The 13,266-nt window shown below is 41.8% G+C and overlaps 1 pseudogene; it reads left to right on the top strand.

Annotated features, from left to right (window-relative positions):
* Positions 1 to 356: 356 nt before the first annotated feature.
* On the top strand, positions 357 to 461 carry LOC114233141 (small nucleolar RNA U3; annotated as a pseudogene).
* Positions 462 to 13,266: the final 12,805 nt, after the last annotated feature.

Below are 13,266 nucleotides of genomic sequence, written 5' to 3'. Positions count from 1 at the left end.
GGAAAGGAAACAGCAGAAAATGCATACACACACACACCATAATGGGCAAATATTGGTTGAAAAGAATAACTGAATGGTAAAATGAGGTCCACGTCAGTCATGAAATGACAATTCTAGCACTTAGTTTGGAGGAAGTTACACTTGGCTCACTTCCAGTAAAATCTCAATTTCTTATCCCTATAGATGTATTAGCACAATAATGGAGTACAACTAGACAGTGAAAAGTTAGTGCTTTGAATAATAAAAAGTTGGTTCTACACTAAAATTTGTAGACTTTGTTTCTTCAATGCTTTAGGCACCATTACCAGTAGCTATTTTTTTAGTCTAGTATTATGTGCACATTCAGAATATCAAAATAAAGACTACTTTCAGGGATCATTTCTATAGTTGGTTACTAAGAGGTTTCTCTGAATGTGTAGAGCAGCAGATGATCAAAATAAAACTTTAAGTGAGTAATTTGATAGGGTTCACTTTTTTCAAAAAGAAAACTAGTTTGAGTGTGAGAGGCATGCTGGTTCTCACATTCTAAGGTTTATACCAACAGCAATAATTTTTTTAAAAAAGCACATTTACTCTGTGACTCAGGATAAGTTAATAATTAGTTCTGAGTGCTACCATACTACTGTATATCAAAATCTGACAAATTTAACAAAATTCAAATCTAACAAAATTCAGCCAAGATTTAAACAGATTCATCAAGTGTTTAAGACTTCCTGAAATTCCATCTCTTCCACAAAGACTTGCCTGAGTAAGGTGGCAATTTCCTGTCCTCTTACCCTATCCCTGTTTTCTCAATATCACATTCATCAATCTGACCCCACTGTCAGCATTTCTAGGAAAACCATGGAGATGTGCCAGAGAGAGGCAAGGCCCTGATCTCCAAGGAAGTGGGGAAAGGAGAAACTAAAGTATAACATCTTCGAAGTTAAAGGCTACATCTTACTTACTTTTCTATTGCCAGCTCCTAGTGCAGGGTCTGTAACAGGAAGGAAGAAAGGGCGGAAGGAAGGGAGGGAGGGAGGGCAGGAGGGAGGGAGGGAGGGAGGGCAGGAGGGAGGGAGGGAGGGAGGAAGATAATAAATTCTGAAAACCATAGTTTAGCAAATATAACATTACCTTTTCTTGAAATGGGAAATACAGCAGGTCTTCAAATAACATGGTTTCATTCAATGTTGTTTCCTTATAACATTGATGAGATGCTGTGTGAACTTAACTCTTATTCATATCAATTAACCCATGGTAAGTTGGTTTTGTTATATGTCATTTTGCTTTAAGTTGCAGGACCTATCTACAATGTTAAGTGAGCACTTACTCTATGTAGATGGATTATGACCCCTTAGAAAGAAAGAGCGTAGATTCACTAAAAACAAGTCATGCTAGGCTAAACATGCCAGGATTCTATTTTTGTCCTCTTCTGATCAACTTGGATAAAGACATAATCAGCCTTCTAATCAGATTCATGATTGTTAAAACATTGGTGAGGACAGTTAATACATTATATCACCGAATAGAGATTCTACCTTATCTGAAAGACATCTCTTTAAAATTTTAACAAAGACAAATGAAAATGACTAGCTTTATAGATTCATGAAAACAAATTGAAAATTTAGTATGAAAGAATCTGGACTCAATGGTATGAAATGAAAAAATAATGTAAAGGTTTCACTTGACCACAGCTCAATATGCGCCAATGATGTGAGATGGCTACTACTATGTTAAGACAGTTTTTAGTATTAATATAAATACCCCATGCCCACTCTAAGAACAAACAGTCCACGGTATTCCGCATTAGACAGAATCCATCTTTGGCCTCTGGTGTGACACTTTAAGAGAAATGCTTACTAACTGGAGAGCATTGAGAAGAACATGACCAAGATGTTAAGAGGCGTTACAGGCTCATCAGATGAGGAACGTTTAAGAAAGTTGGGGCATCCAAGTTGAGGGAAATGAGTAGGAATCTTCAGGGTTGTGGTTTTTTTTTTTTTTTATTGGACCTCAAGGGTACCAAAATATAATAATCATAAAACTTTGTTTTAAGACACATTCTCATCACTAATCCACAAATATTCTTAATGTTCTTAACTCTTATGCTTCATTGTTTGCTTGTGTATTTTTAATAATGTAGCAAAATCCCATGGACCCATCACCCAAAAACAAAGAACCTTCACTTCCAATAAATACCAATAAGAACCTTAACTCACTATCACTGATAGCAGAGGCCACAAGGGTATCTCTGGCAGATGGCTGCAAAGAAAGTGCTACTGACATCGAACAGTGGAATGGTGAGGTCCGCTGCCTCCCGTAAGCACCCCGCCCGGGGGTTGAGCCCAAAGCCTGGCTATGTGCCCTGCTGAGGAACTGAACCTGCAACCTATTGGTGCTCCATCCAACTGAGCCACCTGCCCAGGGCTGAGGATGATATTTAAACCCCCTCATAGGGTTATTAGGCCGATTAGATAAGACAACAAGGGTGAGGCTCAGTGACTGTCAATCAGTATATCTCCACCGAATATCAGCTCCAGGTTTCCTACTGAGACAAGCATTGAGAGTCAATATTACTGCTTAAAATGAAATGTGCAAAATGTTAAGATCCTTACCCCTATAATGATGTGGCAGAGTACAGAGTAACCTATATCAAGCACAAGCTGTGGAGCCAACAATTGAGGATTTAAATGCCTTGTTAAGGAAAAGTATTCAAAATTGGAAAAAGAAAAAAAAATAAGTAGATGGCAAGTCCTGTCAGGATCATATGGGTGAGTTGAAGGACCACACAAGGACTATCTAGAGGGAATGTCACTGTTTTATTCACTATTTACTGCTGATTAAAGGTTCCAGACTTAGTGATGTTACCATGAAACTTACAGAATTTGTCCAGTGGAGATTCAAATAACATTTAATTTGTGGAACAGAGATAATCCCAGAGGTTATGATTATTTCCCTGTAGGACATTAACCAGTTTTTGGTATCGGCCCAGCATTCTTATCCTAACTTTTTTATTATTATTAAATTGCCTATAAGTATCTAAGTCTTCAAATGTTCTTTGAACCAATCTTAACATCTCCCAACTCGCTCATTAATACATGAGTGAACAAAATTTTTGACGTGTTCCTTTTACACTTGCATGTGAGTCATGGTTTTAGTTTTCTAAATATTATATGTGAGGAACCCTGAAAAAGCTATGAGGAAAAGAATGATCATGACTTTTTTACAAAATGAAAAAATTATTTGGCAATGTAAATTATCAATTTCTAATGTAACTGTTGAATCAATTCAGAGTTTTTCTGTGTGTTTCCTGATAGCTGGGCATTCTTGTGCTCGAGCCATTGGCATAATTAAGTACAGCTGCTACTCGCTGCAGCGAGATCAGTTGGCAGAAGTTCTAAGGTCTCTTATACAACTGTATTCGCAATGAGTTCAGAATCGCTGTAACAATTGCTATTGGCTTCCCTTTCTTTGCTTATTCCAATCTTTATTAATGATCTGAGAGATAAGGCTCATGTTACCACATGCTAACAATGTCTGGCTAGCATCACACATATGAAATACGGTTTCATTCCAGTTTCCCTGCCAACAGGGGAGAAAAAACAAAGCTGAGCTCTGAAGGAGTGGGCTTGTTGGTTTAAGCTGTTTTGCACCTTGTTAATATGTAATGCTCATCGTCACAGAGACCATTTGGCAACACTCTGAGCCACTTTCCGCTGAATTCGTGACTACTTTGAGCCATGTGAATTATCATAGGTTCACATACCCAAGGTTTAAGGGGGGGTGGGGCGGAAAGTGTGGACAATTCAAATTTGAATTTTAAACTTTGTGGCTAACTCCCAGTCTTATGATCCATATTTCCACGAACAAAATGTTGAGGTCTATGATGAATTCAGCAAGTTCAAAATAGGAAAACCAGAAAAGATATAAATGAGAAAATTATTCCCTTCATGGAAGGATTTTCCACTGAACAAAATAAGACCTTTTAGAAACAAATCCCCCTAGGACTTGAAACTTATCTTCCTTTCCTTACCTTTTCTCTCTTTTTCAATACAAATACTTAGAGCAGTATGGTAGAATGAGCAAGGCTTGGGTACTACTAATGGTGGGTGACCTTAGTTCATCTCACTTAGATAGGTTTTCCTTATCCAAGAATGAAAGAGTGGGCCGACTGGATTCTAAGACTCCATCCAGTTCCATTCCATGATTTACAGACAACTTTCAAGAGGACATCCTATCCTATATAATAAAAGGCTAATATGCAAATTGACTGAATGGCGGAACAACTGGTCGCTATGATGTGCACTGACAACCAGGGGCAGACGCTCAACGCAGGAGCTGCCCCCTGGTGGTCAGTGCGCTCCCACAGGGGGAGCGCCACTCAGCCAGAAGCTGGGCTCACGGCTGGCAAGTGCAGCAGTGGTGGCAGGAGCCTCTCCCGCCTCTGGCAGTTGGACATCCTCCGAGGAGTCCTGGACTGCGAGAGGGGGGCAGGCTGGGCTGAGGGACCTCCCCCGCCCCGGTGCATGAATGTCATGCACCAGGCCTCTAGTGTTACATAAAATAAGGTATTCCTAAGGTAATGTGAGGAAAGGAACTGCCAGACAAAGTCCATGTCCTCAGTTTAATTGACTTAAGGAGAAAGGACCACATCCTGTGACAGATCAACTCATGCATTTACAACTTTGACTCCTGGCAGTAGTGAAGGGGCCAGTGAAGCTAAACAGTGCTCCCTAAAAGCCACCAATAATCCCTATGCAAGGACCACCATAGCAACAGAGACTACCAGCATCAGACAGAAGCAGACTGGCCCAGAAGGAGCAGAGGACACCCCTACCCTTTGCTACTCGAGTGGGAACCTCTGACAGGCAGGACCAGCATTACCTGGGAGCTATTAGCAATGCAGAGTCTCTTACTCTACCCTCAACCTCCTGAATCAGAGTCTGCTCTTTATCAAGACCAGCAGGAGATCCCCATGCACAGGAAAGTATGAGAAACAGGGCTATAAGCACGACTCCACCCTCAGGCTTCCTCCCTCTCTGCGGAGGTGTCCGCACTGTGTACCACAATAAGCCGAGGGAGTCTAGGGCCCAATGAGAGGGGAGAAGGAAGGTCCAAAGGGAAGAGGGGAAAAAAAGACACAATGTCCAAAAAAAGTCCATGTACACTCAACCATCAGATCATCAGGTAGCCAGTGTCAGGGAAAGGAGATGAAAAAAGCTTTAGATGACGTTTTCAAATGAATAGTCTAAGTCTGACCCAATAAGCAAACTGACAGAAACAATATGAAAAGTGGCCAAGATGCTTCGAGGGCAGCTCAACAGAGAGCATTTGAAAGCAGTGATAAAAACCACACAGAATCATTCCATGTTTATATGCTCAGGAAGTTATTTCAATAGCGCATTACCCACCCGCCAAACACTTATTAAAAATCTGCTAAGTGCTGGGCACTGTGCTGGGTGTCAGAATGCAAACAAGACGTGGCCTCAAGGGGTTTAAGATGAGTGGATGATAGTCACCTTTCAGTAAATATTACTGCACCCTCCTTGATCCAGGCACTGTCATGAGCACTAGGAATACAAGAGTGGACAACACAAGCAAAACCCCTATTCACGGAGCTTACATTCTAGTGAAGGCAATGGATAATACAGTCAAACTCCCCCCCCCCCCTTTATCTGCAGGGGATACATTCAAGACCCCCCGTGGGTGCCTGAACCCTCGGAGAGTACCAAACCCTATATACTCTGTGTGTTTTTTCCTACACATATACATACCTATGATAAAGTTTCATTTAGAAGTTAGGCACAGTAAGAGATGAACAACAATAACTAATAATAAAATAGAACAATTATAGCAGTATACTGTAATAGAAGTTATGTGAATGTGGTCTCTCTCTCTCTGATGACCAATCTGATGGTTGAGACGGCCACTGGCTGTCTAACAGGTAAGCAGCACAGGCAGCATGGACATCCTGGACAAAGGTATGACTCACGACACGGGTGTGACGGAGCAGAAGAGCACAAGAGGTCATCACGATACTCAGAAGAGAGCGCAATAAAAATCTTATGAATTGTGTATTTCAGGAATTTTCCACTTAATATTTTCAGACTGCGATTGACCGCACATAACTGAAACCGTGGAAAGTGAAACCATAGATAAGGGGGGACTACTATACATAAGATAAATCAGTAAAATGTGTAGAATGTGGAATAAGGGCTAAGAAAATAAAATAAAGCCATGGAGTGCGAATGGGTGTGTTGCAGTTTTAAAAAGGGTGCCTACAAAAACACACATATCAATGAGTAGCCATGAAAAGCGAGGAAGCACAGCGTAAGGGGGTCTGGAAGGAGAGCGCTCCAGGCAGAGGGAGCAGCTACTCAGAGGCTTTCCTGCTCCAAGACCACCCGGAGGCTGCTGTGTGTCTGCAGCAGGAGGAGGGTAACTGATAGTCAGGGGCCATGAGGTTGCAGAGGCAGCATGGGCCAGGTGGAGTGAGTCTTAAAGGCCCCGGTGAGGACTTAGGCTTTTTTCTGAGTAAGAGGAGAGACCTGGAGGGTTTTTAAGCTGAGGAGTGATGAGAATCTGGCTTCTCTCTATATATAAAAGCCTAAGCGACCACCCAACTGTTCGACCATCTGACTGGTAGCTATGATGTGCACTGACCACCAGGGGGCAGACACTCAATGCAGGAGCTGCCAAGCTGACTTGGCAGCTGTGGTTCTCGGGTGATGCACCCAGAACCAGAGAGAAGGGAGCCCGATTCCGGGGTCGCCTGAAATCTGCCCACTCGCAATCGGGGACCCCTCAGGGGATTTCGGAGAGCTGGTTTCGGCCCGATCTCCGCAGGCCAGGCTAAGGGACCCCACCTGTGCACGAATCCATGCACCGGGCCTCTAGTAGTCTAATAAGATCCATCTGGTTGGTATGAACAATGAAAGTGACAAGAAGTTGTCAGAGTTGGGGTATGTTTTTAAGGTAAAGCCACCATTTGTTGCTGGAGTGTGGGGAAGAAGAAAAAAAGACAAGAGTCTAGGATGATATGTAAACAAGTGAGTAAAATAAAATATTGTTTTGTTAACCAATACATAAATCCAGCCTCATGTAAATCCAAAGAGCTCTGAACTAGATCCCAGCACATCATGAGCACCCTTAGGGACTCCACACTGGAACCACAGAGTGCCATGTACTCCCATGGGGGTCATACAGCTTTTCCATATTGCCCCTAGAAACTTAGAAAATAAAATAACAGCCCATCTGCTTCCTTAGACAAAGTTAGACCACATGGCAAAGTCTTTCTCACATTTCTCCCCTGTGTTCTGAGGTTGTAAGCTCTACAACTCTTTTGTCCCATCCACTGGAGTTTACTGAAGACCTGGGCAGACACTACTAATGAGAGTCCTCTTATTGGCTAACTTCCATATCAGCACTAACACAAAGACGGTCTCCAAAAGTCTCTTCAATCCTTAAGACAACCAAAACTAATTTCTCAAGGTAGTTGAACAAAAAGTGCTAAATGAGTGCCTTGGACAATTCATGCTGAAGTGAGCTAAATGTGAATTACAAATTTCTAAATACCCAATCATAAGTCAGTTGTTTTCAGATACTGTCATCTCAATGAATGTCTTTTCAGACAACATCCATCTGACTTCCTAGTAAAAAACAATCTATAAACCAGGATAATAAAATCCAAAGGAATTTACCTTTTAAACATCTAACCACAAGGTGGAGATCTAAAGCAAAGATTCGTTTCATAGCCAAACTCAACTAAGAATCCAGAACTTTTGCTTTAAGGTTAGAGTTGTACGTGTTCTCAGGTTGTGTCAGAAGTGGACTTATTTTAAGCTGGAGGAAAATGCAGGGCTTATATAGCCGTGGTCTTTTAGGAGGTTAGAAATATATGGCTGCAAGTATGTATGGAAGCTCTAAGGAGTACAATGCCAGGCAGCAAAATAGAGGCATCGACTATATTAGAAATTTCAAGCTGTCGGTCTAAAGTAGGAAGATTCTCGTTACGTTACTTGATCATGAGTACATTGAACAGAGGCTAACTGTAATTGCTTTAGTCCAGGTATTTTACGGCTGGTATTAAATAACTAATTCCCTTCAACCTGACAGAGAGTAGTGGCAGACTAGTGGTTCTGAGGATTTTAGGCCATGAGTATGACTAAAACAACCCTCTACATTTATTCCACGGGTACATAGTAGTGGGACTGACCTGCCAGCAGGAAACCTTCACCTCCTTTTTAGATGGGTTTTATTAGTTTCCCCACTTATACACCAACTAGACTTGTTTGAGTCACAAATTATCGGGCTTACTCATCTAGAAGTTTCTCTAAAAAATAACCTAGATTTTTCTTTGATTTCTTGTAGTAAAAATAATTATTCTTCTCTATAGAGACAAACAAAAAGAATTTGAAAAAGAAAATATAGCCCGGCCAGTGTGGCTCAGTGATTGAACATGGACCTATGTACCAGGAGGTCACAGTTCTATTCACTGTCAGGGCACATGCCCGGGTTGTAGCCTCAATCCCCAGTGTGGGGTATCCAGGAGGCAGCCGATCAGTGATTCTCTCTTATCTTCTTTCTTTCTTTCTTTCTTTCTTTCTTTCTTTCTTTCTTTCTTTCTTTCTTTCTTTCTTTCTTTCTTTCTCTCTCTCTCTCTCTCTCTCTCTCTCTCTCTCTCTCTCTCTCTCTCTCTCTCTCCCTTCCTTCCTCATAAAACAAGAAAGAGAAAATGTAAGCTAAGTATAAATAGAAAATATGATATGGGCTTTCATGTGTTTCTTTCTACTCCATATGTCTTAACTTACTTTAAAGAGCATGTAACAGACATTGATTAAATTAACGAGACTGAACCATAGCCAAAATTCTTGGCAGGGTAACCCCTTCAAGCTCTTCCGCTGTTTTTTATTGTAATGATCTGTGGAAATTGTTTTCCTCCTCGTTTACTCAGTTTCTAAGACCATCAATCTCCAATTTATTAAAGGTGTTTATCACCTACACCTTAGAAAATTACAAAGGAAAGCAGTCACAAGCTCAGTACTGTTGCCTCCAGCTGGGAGGTGCTGACTTATCTGTCTCAGTCACCTGCGTGTGCTCCAGCTGGTAGAGCAGTTCCCAGCAGTTTATTTGTAAAAGCATCAAAGTTTGGGATGCTGATCTGTCCGCAAGAGACCTTTGATCCTGTGCACCTTGATTTGGAACTCTAACTGGAAAGCGAACAAGAAAGATTTGTCTCTTCCGCTACTTTCTGGTCTCAGCGAGTCCGGAAATACCAGGAGCCTGCTTGCTGGTAGTTTGGAACTTCCGCTTCCTGTTCTGAACGTAAGCCGAAGTGGAGAAACATGAAAATGTTCACCAAAGAGCACAGTGACCTTTGGGCAATCCACCACAACACCCAGGTTAAACCAGGTTAAATTTCATTCAAATGCTGCCTGTTTACTTAGCCAGGGTAAACTGAGGTGACAGCATGTTTAACCAAAACAAAACCTGCAGAAGACCTCCAGGTCACTGTGCATTGATGGAGGAACCTGAGAGGGTGAGGACTTTCTGCAGGACTTGGCCTCTGGAATGAGCTTAGAGAGCAATAAGGGCTTCTCATTCCCAAGCCCTCCAGGCAGTGGTTCCCCAACAAGGGTGTGCATCAGAATCTCAAGGAGCGTTTGTTAAATGCAAATGGCTGGGCCCGGCCCACTCCCACCCCAGTTTCTGATTCAGGAAGTCTGGGGGAGGGACAGAGAATTTGAATTTCTAACAAGTTAAGTAATGGCGAGTCTGCTGCACTGAGGACCACACTTGGAGAAGCACGGCTCTGTTTTTGCCTGTGAACATGTGGGAACATGTTAAGCCTTAGCAAACATTAGGGTATCATTTTAAAGAGAAAGTGAGACCAAAAATTAGGAGTACAGGATTCAGAATCGGTCACACTTGGGATCTGAATCTGGATCTGTATACAGCCATGAGTTTGGGCAAATTGCTTAACCTCCCTAAATCTTTTCTTACCTGTTTAGTGGGGGAGAATAATCTTATCTATCTTTGAAAACAAGATAAGATATCGCATGTAAAATGTCTAGCATGTGACACTCTATAAATGGTTGTTATTATTTTTTAAATGATATACACTATTGGGAAAAAATACAGTTCATATGCAGGCAATAATCTCTGAGGTCTAAGCAAAGAAGAAACGTTAGTCAAGATACATATGGGTGTCTTTTGGGTTTGTATTAAATGAAAAGAGATGGACATAGTGTAAAGGACAATCTTTCTCCTTTAAAATAAAAATTCCTCACAAGATCCCTGATTTTTTTCCTTAAAACCTAGCCTTAATTCCCATTTCTTTATTGCCATCTTTTAAAATATATATATATTTATTGATTACAGAGAGGAAGGGAGAGAGAGAGATAGAAACATCAATGATGAGAGAGAATCATTGATTGGCTGCCTCCTGCACGCCCCACACTGGGGATGGAGCCCACAACCCAGGCATGTGCCCTTGACCAGAATCGAACCCTGGACCCTTCAGTCTGCAGTCCGACACTCTATTCATGGAGCCAAACCGGCTAAGGCTTTATTGCCATCTTAAAGCTCATTCTAATGTCCTTCATTCTGTCTCTTATTGCTGTATATCTCTACCCTGCTGTTGACACCATTTGTGTGCTGAGGGCATTCCATGTTTTCCTACATGGGTTTTCTCTGGTCAGGGCACAGAGGTCTCATAAACCGTGGCCACTCGCAGGGACCAGGCTGTCTATATCCTCTCCCTTTAGGTAAGTCTCAGCCCTGACCCACTGTCAACAGACATATCTAAGCCAAGACCACTACTTTCTCTTCCTCCGACACTGCCCTCAACTTACACTTCTGTCTCCTACCTGCTGTTATTAAAGGGAGTTTATTGCCAGTCAGCCTGTAGGAGTTTTCCTGGAGTGAAATCTTCAAAATTTCCTGTCTATACAGAAAAGTTGGTCAGGTAACAATGTGAATCACAACTGTCTGGAATCATTCTTTAAAATGCAGGTTCTGGGCCCTGGCTCAAACCTACTGGATCAAAATCTACAGTTTAAGAAACACTCACGTTTGTAGCACACTCACGTTTAGGAACCACTGCTCTATGGCAGCCACGTGACAGCCTCTGTAGATGCATCGCTGTGTCTCATGTTCGTGGCAGGAAAGGGAGTGGGTTCGCCTAACCCTCAGCTTTCCTCACCCCGGCATTAGATCAGTCAGGTAGGTTGGTTAGGAATTTTGCCTTGGACAGAAAGGATGAGGTCTTTCCTCTGAAATTTTTTTGTAGAGTTTGAGCAGAGGGAGGATGGTTATCATCTCGTCTCCACATGGGCTGGAACCAGCCCTCTCGCGGGCATTTGAAAACGTAGAGGGGAAAGTCACATTGTTGACTGGTGGGTGCTCCTGGGTACTTTGGTGGTCAGGATGCTGCTACACATCTTGCCTCTTGGGGGCCTCCCACACAACCAAGAATTGAACTGTTCACATGCCAACAATACCCCAGGTGGAGACTCCTTCAGCTTTGATGCCCATATCATGAATCTGAATGCAGATGTTTGATTTTTATTACAGAATCCTCTATTTGTCCTGTAGCTTGAATAGTACATGTATTTCTGTGAAGAAATTCTGAGCGCAGTGCTTGCTTCATTCTAGGCAGCTCCAGAAGGTTCGGGTTTGCATTAATTTGATCAAGGGAAACAAGCGGTTGAGGGTTAATTAATAAGGTTACCTTTCCCTAGGTCTTGCCAATTTGAACACAATCCAGAGTGAAAAAATGGAAGAAGCTTGATCTATCCCAGTGGTCGGCAAACTCATTAGTCAACAGAGCCAAATATCAACAGTACAACGATTGAAATTTCTTTTGAGAGCCGAAAACCGACTTCTGCGCATGGGCCACGAAGTTTCAATCGCACTGTACGTGCGCGCCTGCACCTGGTATTTTGTGGAAGAGCCACACTCAAGGGGCCAAAGAGCCGCATGTGGCTCGCGAGCCGCAGTTTGCCGACCACTGATCTATCATATTGTTAACTTACAAGGGCTTGGTGAAACCTCTCGGTTCCCTCAGGATAGTCCAGTGTCTGTTTGGCCATGACTCTTCTTTATCTCCAGTAACAACATGCAAGTACTCAACGGATCATACAGAATGTTACTGAGCAATGGGAAGATGGAGTGCTTGCCCTTGACACATGGTGCATGTTTCTGACCTTAGCTTTCACTGCTTTCACGGTAGTTCCTAAGATAAATTGAGCTTTCTATAAAAATAAATCCAGTGTTAGGGATCATAATTTGTACCAGACTCAAGAAAAAAGGACCCTCGCTCCAAAAAGGCAATTGAAATAGTATTCTTGCCAAAAGCTATAGACCATTCTGCAATTTATTTCCTTTTTAGTGGAAGAAAGGACTTCAAAGCGGTAAGTATAAACATATGCTACAACGTCTAAAATCTAAATGTAAGAACATCTGAACCGACTTCCACATGACACGATGAGCAAGTTTACCATTGATATAACTAGATAATGTAAAAATGAGGAGATGAAGAGATTGAGAGATGACATAAATTACATAAGCAAGAGATAGCGAGGTTTGGCATTTAAAGCTTCCCACAATACAAATGTGACCGGTAACTCCCCGCCACCCTAGGATAAAATCCAGGTTCCTTTAACAATCTTCAAGTGCCACCATCATGTGACCCTTTGAAAACGAACAGATCGGTACATATTTTGAGTAGTCATTTCAAAAGCAAACAAAGCATGTGGAGGCATAACATAGAAAAGAAAATGAAAGCATTGCCCGAGAGATGGGAGCAATGAGGTTCTAGGGTCTGTGTTGCCACTCACCTTGTACAAGTGACTCTTTGTCACCTGTGAAATTGTGAAACTACAGGAGAGCTGAAATCAGTAGTTAACAATTTATTAACTCACTTGAATTTCGACTTAACTGTCAGAATTGCTAAGCACGTCAACAAGGCTCGATTGGCCTATTTCACATCTCATCCTTTCTTTATGAACTGTGTCATGGAGTAACATACGTCTAATAAGTAACCAGCAATAGTTTGAAATTGATATCTTTTCAACATTTAAAAGGACTTTGGGGGCAGAGAAAGTCATGCTGCTTTTTATTTTATTACCACATGCAAGCTTTTTGAACTTCGAATCCAGTACTTTACCCATCTGTTTCTTTGAACATTCATTTGAAAAGATCTTTTAAATCTCAACTGAGTTACAAAAAGGTTGTTTTGATAATAGATCACATTGAAGCAATTCCAGTTTGTGCTAATTCTAA

This window comes from Eptesicus fuscus, chromosome 22, assembly GCF_027574615.1.
Source record: "Eptesicus fuscus isolate TK198812 chromosome 22, DD_ASM_mEF_20220401, whole genome shotgun sequence".
NCBI lineage: Eukaryota > Metazoa > Chordata > Mammalia > Chiroptera > Vespertilionidae > Eptesicus > Eptesicus fuscus.
Note: the sequence above shows the minus strand (reverse complement) of the source record. Positions and strands in the feature narration are given on the sequence as shown.